Raw genomic sequence first — 13244 nt, forward strand, 5'->3', positions numbered from 1 at the left:
TTCGCATTTGGGTGGTTGTCGGTGTAGTTGTGTTTTCTATACAAGTATAAACATCAATGTAAATCCAGTGGAGTTGGCCGAGTGGTTGGACACTTAGTCTCAAAGTGGTTNAAGGCATTTTCATCAATTTTTTAGTGGTCAAGATTTTGGTAGAAGCTTGTCATTTTGTTGGCCTTGATTTAATAGAAAATTAAATTTGTTGAATGTGGTTTGGGGTTTTGAGTTTTATTTGAGATTTGGGATTTATTTGGGAATTGGCTTTGGTTTCTGTTTGGGTAATAGGTTTTGCTTGAGTATTATGTTTGGTTTGAATGGCAACTGTGCTGGTGGGTGGTACGAGATGGTCGAGAGAAAGAAAGAGAGAGATAGAGGAAAGAGACAAAAATTAGAGAGAGAAGAGAAATGGGAGAGAATAGAGATGGTTTTGAAATATATTATTTTATTGCATAGATATATTATTTTAATGTGTTGTATGATAAAATAAAAGTTGAGATGTTGGGTGTATTGTAAAATAATATAGGGTCTGTTTGAAATCTGCTTATTTTGCTAAAACTGAAAACTTTTTGCTGAAAATACTGTAGATAAAGGTAAAAGTTAGCTAAAATAGTACAATGAGGCTCATGAATAGTAGCAAAAATAAGCTAAATATAAAATAAGCTGACTTTTTTAATGTTTGGATACTGTTTTAATGAAAATTTTGTTGAAAAAAATACTTGTGGATCCTGTGAACAGTACGAAGGACCCACTAATTTTGACGCAAACGTAGCTGAAAGTGAGTTTCAACTCTATCCAAACTCACGCATAGTATAATAGATAAGTAACTTTTGAAATAGTAAAATGTGATATTTTTTAGAAATTGAATGCTAATGCTTTAACAATTTGTGTGTGTGTAGCTTATTAAAAAAAAAAAAAAAACTGCATGTAGCTTCCAACAATGAATAATATATGTTGCATTTTTAACCTAGAGATGCTTCTTGTCCTCATTTTTTTTGGATTGTAGCAACATTAATCAATTTAATAATTAGAAAACTAGAGTTGACTTTTTGGCTCTCTAGATGCAAAGTCTATAAACGTATTTTCCTTAATATACCCTCTCTCCCAAGAATATTATGCTTTCTCTTTGAACCTTTCACGACTTAGTTACTTTGTCCGATCCCGATAAATAATTATACAGTATGTTGAATCTCATCAGAAGTTGACTAAGATGTCTAGGGGTCAAGTATTGCAATGCCAATCATATTATGCTGTGAATCTCATCAAAACTCTTGCTTATACGCCATCATGTATAGTTAGTTTCCACTTATATAAGTAGTCAGCTTTCTATCAAATCCACCATGGCTGTATCTTCTAAATGTCTGTTGCTCTTCATCTCCCTCCTCCTTGGCTATGGTGTTCTTCAGCTTGAGGCTACCGCAGATAGTCAACCTTACAGAACTTCTTATCACTTTCAACCTCCCAAAAATTGGATGAATGGTATGATTTGTTGATTTTCTTTCTTGAATTTTGTCATTATTTGTTATTTTATATAGCTCTAACGGTGTGTTTTTTGTTTTTGCATCTTTGATTTTATCAATGTGACCTATTGTGATTGTGAATTGGACAAATGGGTGTCTTTGGATGCACAGATCCTAATGGTATGTTCTTTCTAGTCATGTTCTCATTTCACAATTACAATGTTTCCGGCTTCATTAGTTTCTTTCATTTCTTTTTATTTTTTATTTTTAGGGTTTATTTGGATACTGCTTATTGCTGAAAATTGAAAACTTATTACTGAAAATACTGTAGCAAAATAATTTTTAAATGTGTGAATAGTGAACACAGTTTTAAAGTAAAATTCGTATTTTTTTGTACTTGGATATCGCTTATTGCTGAAAACTAAAAACTTATTACTGAAAACACTATAGCAAAATAATTTTTAAATGTATGAATAGTGAACACAGTTTTAAAGTAAAATTTGTAATTTTCTGTACTTGCGGATCCCGTGAACAGTGCACGAGACCCAGGAAAATGAAACACAAATGCACAAAACGCCACTCTTACCGCTATACAAACTCACACTTAATATTCAACTTTGAAAGTAGTGATGTCAAAAGTTATAGCTTTTGACACTTTTTAGTTTTTTCAAATAGAAATATCAACGGATCAAATCTCTCTATTGCTCATTGTCAAATTATCCCAAAAATAACTTTAAAAGTAGTGACAGATCAAGTATAACTTTTCATTAAATGTTACAAAACTTGTTACTTTTTATGTAATTCATGTTTTATGGATTTTATGGTTTCTTTACTTGTATGCATGTTAAATTTCATATTAATTAGACTTTATTTATTATTGGAATGAATCAATTATTGATTTATGATTATCTTGAAATTTTGCAAGCATGGAGAGTATAATGATAAAATATAAATAACAATTGATTTATCAAAATTCACATTTAATAAAAACATACTAAATGATGCAAAATTAACAAAGGCAAAGTTTGACAATGAACTCAATTTATTTCCAGAAGATTAAAGATCAATAACTATGTCATTAATCAAATATTTAAATTTTAAGTTTTTGTAATCTAAAATTACTTATGAAAAATAAGTTTAGGCGTAAATGCACTTTTAGTCCCTACATTTTGACTTTTTTTCATTTTGGTTCCTACTTTTTTTTTTTTTACCACGTTTAATCCATAAACCAATTAACGCGTGACATTTAAGTCTTTACAGTCACCAAACTAACAGAAAATGCTGACGTGGCTATGGCACATAAAATAATAATTAAAAAAATCTATTTTAGTATTAAAAAATTGGCACTCAGAATTTAAATAAAAAAATTAATTTATTAATTTTAACTAAATGAAGAATTAAAAAAAAAAAAAACTCGGGAAGAACATGATGAAAACAAGAACTCCAACCAGATAAAAAAACTCAAGAACACAAACCTAAACATAGATTTTCTTTCTGACTGTGACTGCCCTAAAATCACAACCACAAATCCACGAATCTGCCACAAAACCATCAACTATGCACCACAAATCCAAAAAATAAACCAATCCACTACCCACACAAACCCATTGGAGCAAACTATCCCAAAAAAAAAAAAAAAAAAAAAAAAAAACTCAGCTAGTCCAGGTGCCATTCCTTTTCTATCTGAGAATGAAACCCATCACCAAACTCCAATCTGTGAACGAATCCCACCACCAAACTCCGATTTGTGCCATCACCGAAACCCACCACCAAACTTCAATCTAGCCACCAACCATTACCGATCCAGCCACCAAACAATCATGCAACCCATCATCGACCGACCTAAACTCTGATCTGTGCCATCACCAAAACTCCACCACAGATGATCACCACAAACCCACACCCTCCATCACGCCGATCCACAAATTTAGACCTCCACCATGCCGATCCCCACAAACCCACGCCCTCCACCTCACCATGGCAAGTCGGCAACACCATATGCACATAAACCCACCAAAAAAAAAAAAACTCCAAAAAGAGAGACCCATTGATTTGAGAGAGGAGCTTGAGGCATATGGTTTAAATCAATAGATAAAGAGAGTTCAAGAAGGCTAAGCACCAAGATAGGGGAGAAATAAGAAAAAGAAGAAGAAAGAAAGAAGAAAAGGAAAGAATGGAGGCGGAGAAACTGAGAGACCGTTATAGGGAAGAAAAAGAAAAAGAAGAAGAAAACAAAAAAGAAAAAGAAACCCACAAGCACCGTTGAGACAGGAGAGTTTCAGAGAGTTGTGATCTGGGATTGTGGTGTTTTGATCTGTATTGGGCTTGACTTTTTGTTTTTAATTTTGTTTTTAATTTTTTTCATTTAGTTAAAATTAATAAATTAATTTTTTTTAATTTAAATTCTAATGTGGCAATTTTTTAATGTTAAAATAGATTTTTTAATTATTATTTTACTGTGCCGTCAACCATGTCAGCATTTTCTGTTAGTTGGGTGACGGTAAGGACTTAAATGTCATGCGTTAATTGGTTTAGGGACTAAAAGTAATAAAAATAAAATGTAGGGACCAAAATAGAAAAAAAAGTCAAAATATAGGGACTAAAAGTGCATTTACGCCATAAGTTTATGCACCTAATAGTAAATAACATCTGGTTGACACGAAATTTGACATGCATGATAAGAATATAAAAAACATGTAATTTAATGGTTAAATTTTCAAAATATGTAGCAATATTAATTTTTTTAGTGGGACTTGTAGCCATAAGGTATAGCCAAGTTTATAGCTAAACTTTTTTTTATTAACAAAAATGACACCAAATGAATCTTGAATCCATCTCTAAAAAGTGGTAGATTTTTTTTTTTAGTAAGAAAACTTAGAAAATAATACGAGCGAATTAAACATGGGGCAGAATCCAATCTGAAAGGGTTAAACTTTAATTATATTTCAACAATGTTAATAGGATTAAAAAAAGTGTACAACATCACAAAAATGGATGTATTGGACACAGTTTCTTTTCTTCTTCTTCTTCTTCTTCTTGTGTGTGTGTGGGATAAGTAGAGTCTAAATGTTTCAAGGGCTGCCTGCAATTCATCCTTTCAGATTATAATCAACTAAATCAAGGAGTTTTTTTTTTCTTTTCCAAAAGGATGAGTCAGGTCTCAATCTCAAGGGAACGTAATTTATAAATGTCAGTCATACAAACACAGGGATTAATTGATAGTTTAGGTCATTATGGCTACCGATTATGTAATCTACCTAGTATGGTAGTGTGTTAATGTGTTATACGTGGATCTTCTTGCAAGGCCAATGTTATATAAGGGAATTTACCATCTATTCTTTCAATATAATCCCAAAGGCGCAGTTCGGGGCAACAAAGTTTGGGGCCACTCTACATCAACGGATCTTGCGAATTGGACCCCACATGAGGCCGCCATCTATCCATCACAACAGTCTGATATCAGCGGCTACTGGTCAAGTTCCACCATGATCCTCCTCGAGGGTCGACCGGTCATTCTATACACTGGAATAGACCCTAACAACCTCCAAGTCCAGAACTTGGCCATGCCCAAAAACCTTTTTGATCCATTCCTTAGGGAATGGGTTAAGTCCCAAGATAACCCACTAATGGCCCCTAATTCCTATAACAAAATCAATTCATCCTCATTCAGAGACCCAACCACTGGTTGGCTAGGCTGTGATGGGTATTGGAGAGTAATCATTGGGAGCAAAATTAACCAAAAAGGATTAGCAATTCTTTATAAGAGCAAAGATTTTGTTCATTGGGAAGAAGCTAAAAACCGACTTTACTCGTCCAAAAAATCAGATATGTGGGAGTGTCCAGATTTTTATCCAGTTTTGATGAAAAGCCCACTTGGTATTGACACATCAATTGATGGTCCCAATACTAAACATGTGCTCAAGGTGAGCTTAGATGATACAAAACATGATTACTACAAGATTGGAAGTTATAACTAGGATAAGGATATCTTTATTCCGGATAATGGTCCGTTCCATAAAAACTTTAGATTGAGATATGATTATGGAAAATTTTATGCCTCAAAGACTTTCTTTGAAGGAAACTCAAAGCACAGAAGGATCTTATGGGGCTGGGTTAATGAATCTTCGAGTGTAGAGGATGATATCAAGAAGGGATGGTTTGGAGTTCAAGTAATTTTAGCTCTACATAATTGCTTTATTAAATTTCGAGTTCCATTAGAAAATTAATTGGTTTGGACTAAGCCTACCAAATTAGCAGATTAACTTATTTGTTAATGTACAACTTTCTAAAGTTTTATATTTTTTTTATAAGTGTAATTACACTTCTATCAATTTTAAACAAATAAGGTTTTTCAGCAAAAAGCACGCATAGTTTAAAGAAATGTTTGAATTTAATTTGCTAGTTTTGAAACAACACTAAAAATAATTCAATGGAGTGTCTTATTATATAATAAATTTTTATCAATTAACGTGTATAGGTCCATTGGACTTTCGGCTCACTTTAGGTTTTTTTGTACCACACACTGTCTCTTATATAAATAAAGGCATTTTGTGTATAATTTATTCTCAAGAACTATAATATACTCATTATTATAATTACTCAGTATTAGAATTTCGAACATTCTTAAATTAAAAAAAAAGTTATACAAATGATCTCTGTGACACTTTTTGCAGGCAATTCCAAGGAGTATTTGGCTTGATAATTCTGGAAAACAATTGGTGCAATGGCCAATAAAAGAAATCGAAACGCTGCGTTTAAAAGAGGTCAACTTGCCTAAGCAAGTGCTTAAGGGAGGATCAGTCCTTGAAGTTTCTGGTGTCACTGCAGCACAGGTGATTCTCTTTCAAAAATAATTCAGCAGTGCGATTTTGCCACATTTCATAGTACAAAGCAAAAATAAATTGTTAAACTAGCTTATATATTCTAAAACAAGTACTATATTTTTTCTTCATATCTCTCATAATCTTTTACAGGCAGATGTGATTATTACATTTGAGACAAGTAAGCTCAGTAAAGCTGAAGTGCTGGATCCAAGTTGGACCGACCCACAATTGCTTTGTAGCCGAAAGGGTGCATCTGTTAAAGGTGGTATTGGGCCATTTGGGCTACTAGTATTGGCTTCAAAGGGCCTGCAAGAATGTACGGCAGTGTTTTATAGAATTTTTAAAAGCCACAGCAAATATGTGGTGCTTATGTGCAGTGACCAAAGCAGGTCTCTCCCTCTCTCTCTCTTGCCAAACTTCAAACTTTTTTTTAAACTCATTTTTTGGGTTCTTATGGGGTGTTAATTGTCGACATATCTTCCTTGAATAATGAAAATGATGAGACCACATATGGGGCTTTTGTGGATGTGGACCCTGTTCATGAGAAGCTGTCACTCAGAAGCTTGGTGAGTTGCTATATATAAAACCAAAGAAAACGTTTAAAAAACACAAAGTTACAATTTAATGTTGTCTTTTTTTTTGTTGGCGGCGAAAATAAGCATGTTGTCTACACGTTGCACATTTGCATTCATGAGAAACTTAAGAACCGCAGCATGTTTCAGCGTCTAGCCTATCACAATTTACATCAAACACTCAAGAATCTTTCCTTTTTTGGATGTCTTACCTACTCCATACCTGCCTAGGGATGGAAAGTAGATCAGATTACATTGCATTTATGGTTTACTTAAGGTGTGCAAGATGTTTCTATAGCTCATCATAATTTCTATCAAAACACCTTAACAATATTTCTTTTGAGGGTGAGTCGTTGTCCGGTGCTCCAATATATTGTACTAGAAATGAAACTGTCATATAATTGTTAATGTATCCGTGTGACATCCAATGCATTAAATGTAAGCCAAGACACTTCTATTTTTTAATATCGTACATATTCAAGCTTTGTCTATGGATGATAATAAATACGATTTGGTAGGTTTTTCAATTCTACTAAACTCTAATAAGATGAGTTTGGGAGTTCTTTTAATGGGTATGAAATAGGTTTGGGTTTTAAAATTTTAAAATTGATTGGATTTGGGTTTTAAATCTTGGGTTCTTGAATCCAATACAATTATATATGCATTTAAATTATTAAAATGTACCTATCATTTATTTTATTTGTAACCAAAGTATCTAGTAATTTACTAATGCTTGAATTTAATTCAATAACATTTTATATATTTTTTTGGGTTATTTACTAATTCGGTCCTCCAATTATAGGTTAAAGTTCAATTTGATATCTCAATTATTAATTGTGTCAATTCAGTCCTTCGACTATTGATTATGCAAATTTAGTCTCATAACTTTCAAAATTAATCTAATGTCATCTCTGAATCATCGCTATATTAATTTAAATTTTAACAAGATTAATTAATGTAGAAAATGAAGCATAAGTTAAAAGGTTAGTATAGAAAGTGTAAAGTTTTCAAAATCAATTCAATTTTAACGATTAATTCCATTATATTTAAATGGAAATGGGACTTAAGGATGAAATTGATTTGATTGTGAAAGTTTAGGGACTAATTGACGTAATTAATAGTTGAAGGGCCAATTTGAACTTAAACAATAGTTGAAGGACTAAAGAAGCATTTAACCTTTTTATTTAAGGTTAAATTTACCCACCTGTTTAACACAATTCATGGTTTGATGAGTTTGATATGGAATTTCTAACATTTAACAAGAATTTAGCATATAAAATATTTAACAGATTTGGTTTTAAAAGGGGTTTCCCCCTTAAAACCGATCCGTTGTTCTCGTCTTACTTTGGATTTATACATTTAATTAATATATTGTATTTTATTAAAAATAAAAACTCATTTGGACCCATATTTATTTATTTATTTCGGATGGATAATCAAGGCCGAGGATAATTTTATCTATTCTTCTACCAAATCAAAACTAAATAGAAGCAACACTAAGTACAAAAGCTTAACATTCTTTTTAAAGGTTTGAGTAGATGCCCTTTAGGTATTTATTGATTATTATACATTATCATGTGTATTAGATCTTTAATAATATATGAATTTGAAACACACACACATTGGTCTTGATAGTTTATGTTCTTTTCAAGTTCAATATTTTAGTTGGTTTTATGTTTTCTAATGGAAGATACCTACTTAAAAAGAATACCAATTACATACAACCAAATAAAATGAAAGCCACCAGTCTAATATTGTTTAATTAGATGGTTCTTTAATCTTCATTCATACAATGATTATACCTACATAAATTTACACATCGACAACTAGCCTGCCTATAGAAGTTGACCACCTTTTTGCTGAATTTGTGTTTGCATGCTTAAGACTATGATTTTTTTTTTTTTTTTCCTTTCATTTACCCATTTAGCCATTTTGTCCTTATGCATTCGAGGTTTTATTTCTTTTTACAGATTGATCACTCTATAGTGGAGAGCTTTGGTGGAGAAGGAAAAGCTTGCATCACAGCTAGAGTTTATCCTATCCCACATTGGCTACTGATGCTGAGGCCCACTTATATGCTTTCAATAATGGAACTGGGAACGTTGGGATCACAACATTGAGTGCTTGGAGTATGAAGAAAGCTCAAATCAATTGAAAATATACTTAGAATTTATGCTTGTTGCAATCACATGACACCTCACTCATCCTTATTTTCTGACCTTAAACCTGCACCACACCCTCTTAATATTCGTACAGCAAATGGTTCCACAATGTCTGGTCATAATATAGGTTCAGTTTCAACCTCCAACCTCTCGGTTCCTGGAGTCTTTAATGTTCCTGACCTTTCTTATAATTTATTTTCTGTGGGACAATTAGCTGAGTTGGGTTATCGCATTACCTTTGATTATTCTGGATGCATTGTGCAGGATCCTAGGATGGGACAGGAGCTTGGGACCGGTCCCAGAGTTGGGCGGATGTTTCCCGTGGACAACCTTCGTCTTCCACTTGTCGCTCCTGTTTCTATTCCTGCTGCTGCTGCAGTTTCTTCCACTCCTTCTCTTGCACTTTAGCATGCTCGACTTGGTCACGCATCTTCCTCTCGGGTACAACAATTGGCTTCTAGAGGTTTGTTAGGTTCAGTGTCCACAGAAAATTTTGATTGTGTTTCATGTCAGTTAGGAAAACAATACAATCATTCAGTATTTCTAACATTCTAAAACAAGTATTATTTTTTTTTTTTTCATATCTTTCATAATCTTTTACAGGCAGATGTGATTATTACATTTGAGACAAGTGAGCTCAGTAAAGCTGAAGGGCTGGATCCAAGTTGGACCGACCCACAATTGCTTTGTAGCCGAAAGGGTGCATCTGTTAAAGGTGGTATTGGGCCATTTGGGCTACTAGTATTGGCTTCAAAGGGCCTGCAAGAATGTGCAGTTTTTTATAGAATTTTTAAAAGCCACAGCAAATATGTGGTGCTTATGTGCAGTGACCAAAGCAGGTCTCTCCCTCTCTCTCTCTTGCCAAACTTCAAACTTTGTTTTAAACTCATTTTTTGGGTTCGTATGGGGTGTTAATTGTCGACATATCTTCCTTGAATAATGAAAATGATGAGACCACATATGGGGCTTTTGTGGATGTGGACCCTGTTCATGAGAAGCTGTCACTCAGAAGCTTGGTGAGTTGCTATATATAAAACCAAAGAAAACGTTTAAAAAACACAAAGTTACAATTTAATGTTGTCTTTTTTTTGTTGGCGGCGAAAATAAGCATGTTGTCTACACGTTGCACATTTGCATTCATGAGAAACTTAAGAACCGCAGCATGTTTCAGCGTCTAGCCTATCACAATTTACATCAAACACTCAAGAATCTTTCCTTTTTTGGATGTCTTACCTACTCCATACCTGCCTAGGGATGGAACGTAGATCAGATTACATTGCATTTATGGTTTACTTAAGATGTGCAAGATGTTTCTATAGCTCATCATAATTTCTATCAAAACACCTTAACAATATTTCTTTTGAGGGTGAGTCGTTGTCCGGTGCTCCAATATATTGTACTAGAAATGAAACTGTCATATAATTGTTAATGTATCCGTGTGACATCCAATGCATTAAATGTAAGCCAAGACACTTCTATTTTTTAATATCGTACATATTCAAGCTTTGTCTATGGATGATAATAAATATGATTTGGTAGGTTTTTCAATTCTACTAAACTCTAATAAGATGAGTTTGGGGGTTCTTTTAATGGGTATGAAATAGGTTTGGGTTTTAAAATTTTAAAATTGACTGGATTTGGGTTTTAAATCTTGGGTTCTTGAATCCAATACAATTATATATGCATTTAAATTATTAAAATGTACCTATCATTTATTTTATTTGTAACCAAAGTATCTAGTAATTTACTAATGCTTGAATTTAATTCAATAACATTTTATATATTTTTTTGGGTTATTTACTAATTCGGTCCTCCAATTATAGGTTAAAGTTCAATTTGATATCTCAATTATTAATTGTGTCAATTCAGTCCTTCGACTATTGATTATGCAAATTTAGTCTCATAACTTTCAAAATTAATCTAATGTCATCTCTGAATCATCGCTATATTAATTTAAATTTTAACAAGATTAATTAATGTAGAAAATGAAGCATAAGTTAAAAGGTTAGTATAGAAAGTGTAAAGTTTTCAAAATCAATTCAATTTTAACGATTAATTCCATTATATTTAAATGGAAATGGGACTTAAGGATGAAATTGATTTGATTGTGAAAGTTTAGGGACTAATTGACGTAATTAATAGTTGAAGGGCCAATTTGAACTTAAACAATAGTTGAAGGACTAAAGAAGCATTTAACCTTTTTATTTAAGGTTAAATTTACCCACCTGTTTAACACAATTCATGGTTTGATGAGTTTGATATGGAATTTCTAACATTTAACAAGAATTTAGCATATAAAATATTTAACAGATTTGGTTTTAAAAGGGGTTTCCCCCTTAAAACCGATCCGTTGTTCTCGTCTTACTTTGGATTTATACATTTAATTAATATATTGTATTTTATTAAAAATAAAAACTCATTTGGACCCATATTTATTTATTTATTTCGGATGGATAATCAAGGCCGAGGATAATTTTATCTATTCTTCTACCAAATCAAAACTAAATAGAAGCAACACTAAGTACAAAAGCTTAACATTCTTTTTAAAGGTTTGAGTAGATGCCCTTTAGGTATTTATTGATTATTATACATTATCATGTGTATTAGATCTTTAATAATATATGAATTTGAAACACACACACATTGGTCTTGATAGTTTATGTTCTTTTCAAGTTCAATATTTTAGTTGGTTTTATGTTTTCTAATGGAAGATACCTACTTAAAAAGAATACCAATTACATACAACCAAATAAAATGAAAGCCACCAGTCTAATATTGTTTAATTAGATGGTTCTTTAATCTTCATTCATACAATGATTATACCTACATAAATTTACACATCGACAACTAGCCTGCCTATAGAAATTGACCACCTTTTTGCTGAATTTGTGTTTGCATGCTTAAGACTATGATTTTTTTTTTTCCTTTCATTTACCCATTTAGCCATTTTGTCCTTATGCATTCGAGGTTTTATTTCTTTTTACAGATTGATCACTCTATAGTGGAGAGCTTTGGTGGAGAAGGAAAAGCTTGCATCACAGCTAGAGTTTATCCTATCCCACATTGGCTACTGATGCTGAGGCCCACTTATATGCTTTCAATAATGGAACTGGGAACGTTGGGATCACAACATTGAGTGCTTGGAGTATGAAGAAAGCTCAAATCAATTGAAAATATACTTAGAATTTATGGTGTTCATATATTTTTATTTGACTATGCAGTATGCACCCATTTGAGCATAGTCAATGAGTTGGTGCTTTCTGATTAATCCTGATATTAATCATCAATCAGTTGAAACTATTATATGCTTTCAATAATGTACCAATTTTTTCAATTGTGCACAGTTCGATAAATTCAATTAGTGCATAGAAAACTGATTGTCAATGATGATTTAGCATATGCACAAGGTTTTTTTTTTTTTTTTACTTTAGGTATTTATTGATTATTATACATTATCATGTGTATTAGATCTTTAATAATATATGAATTTGAAACACACACACATTGGTCTTGATAGTTTATGTTCTTTTCAAGTTCAATATTTTAGTTGGTTTTATGTTTTCTAATGGAAGATACCTACTTAAAAAGAATACCAATTACATACAACCAAATAAAATGAAAGCCACCAGTCTAATATTGTTTAATTAGATGGTTCTTTAATCTTCATTCATACAATGATTATACCTACATAAATTTACACATCGACAACTAGCCTGCCTATAGAAATTGACCACCTTTTTGCTGAATTTGTGTTTGCATGCTTAAGACTATGATTTTTTTTTTTCCTTTCATTTACCCATTTAGCCATTTTGTCCTTATGCATTCGAGGTTTTATTTCTTTTTACAGATTGATCACTCTATAGTGGAGAGCTTTGGTGGAGAAGGAAAAGCTTGCATCACAGCTAGAGTTTATCCTATCCCACATTGGCTACTGATGCTGAGGCCCACTTATATGCTTTCAATAATGGAACTGGGAACGTTGGGATCACAACATTGAGTGCTTGGAGTATGAAGAAAGCTCAAATCAATTGAAAATATACTTAGAATTTATGGTGTTCATATATTTTTATTTGACTATGCAGTATGCACCCATTTGAGCATAGTCAATGAGTTGGTGCTTTCTGATTAATCCTGATATTAATCATCAATCAGTTGAAACTATTATATGCTTTCAATAATGTACCAATTTTTTCAATTGTGCACAGTTCGATAAATTCAATTAGTGCATAGAAA

The 13244-nt window shown here is 32.4% G+C and overlaps 1 pseudogene; it reads left to right on the plus strand.

Annotated features, from left to right (window-relative positions):
• Positions 1 to 1247: 1247 nt before the first annotated feature.
• On the plus strand, positions 1248 to 12182 carry LOC111999824 (beta-fructofuranosidase, insoluble isoenzyme CWINV1-like; annotated as a pseudogene).
• The last annotated feature ends 1062 nt before the right edge of the window (positions 12183 to 13244 follow it).

This window comes from Quercus suber, unplaced genomic scaffold (genome assembly GCF_002906115.3).
Source record: "Quercus suber isolate HL8 unplaced genomic scaffold, Cork oak 2.0 scaffold_69, whole genome shotgun sequence".
NCBI lineage: Eukaryota > Viridiplantae > Streptophyta > Magnoliopsida > Fagales > Fagaceae > Quercus > Quercus suber.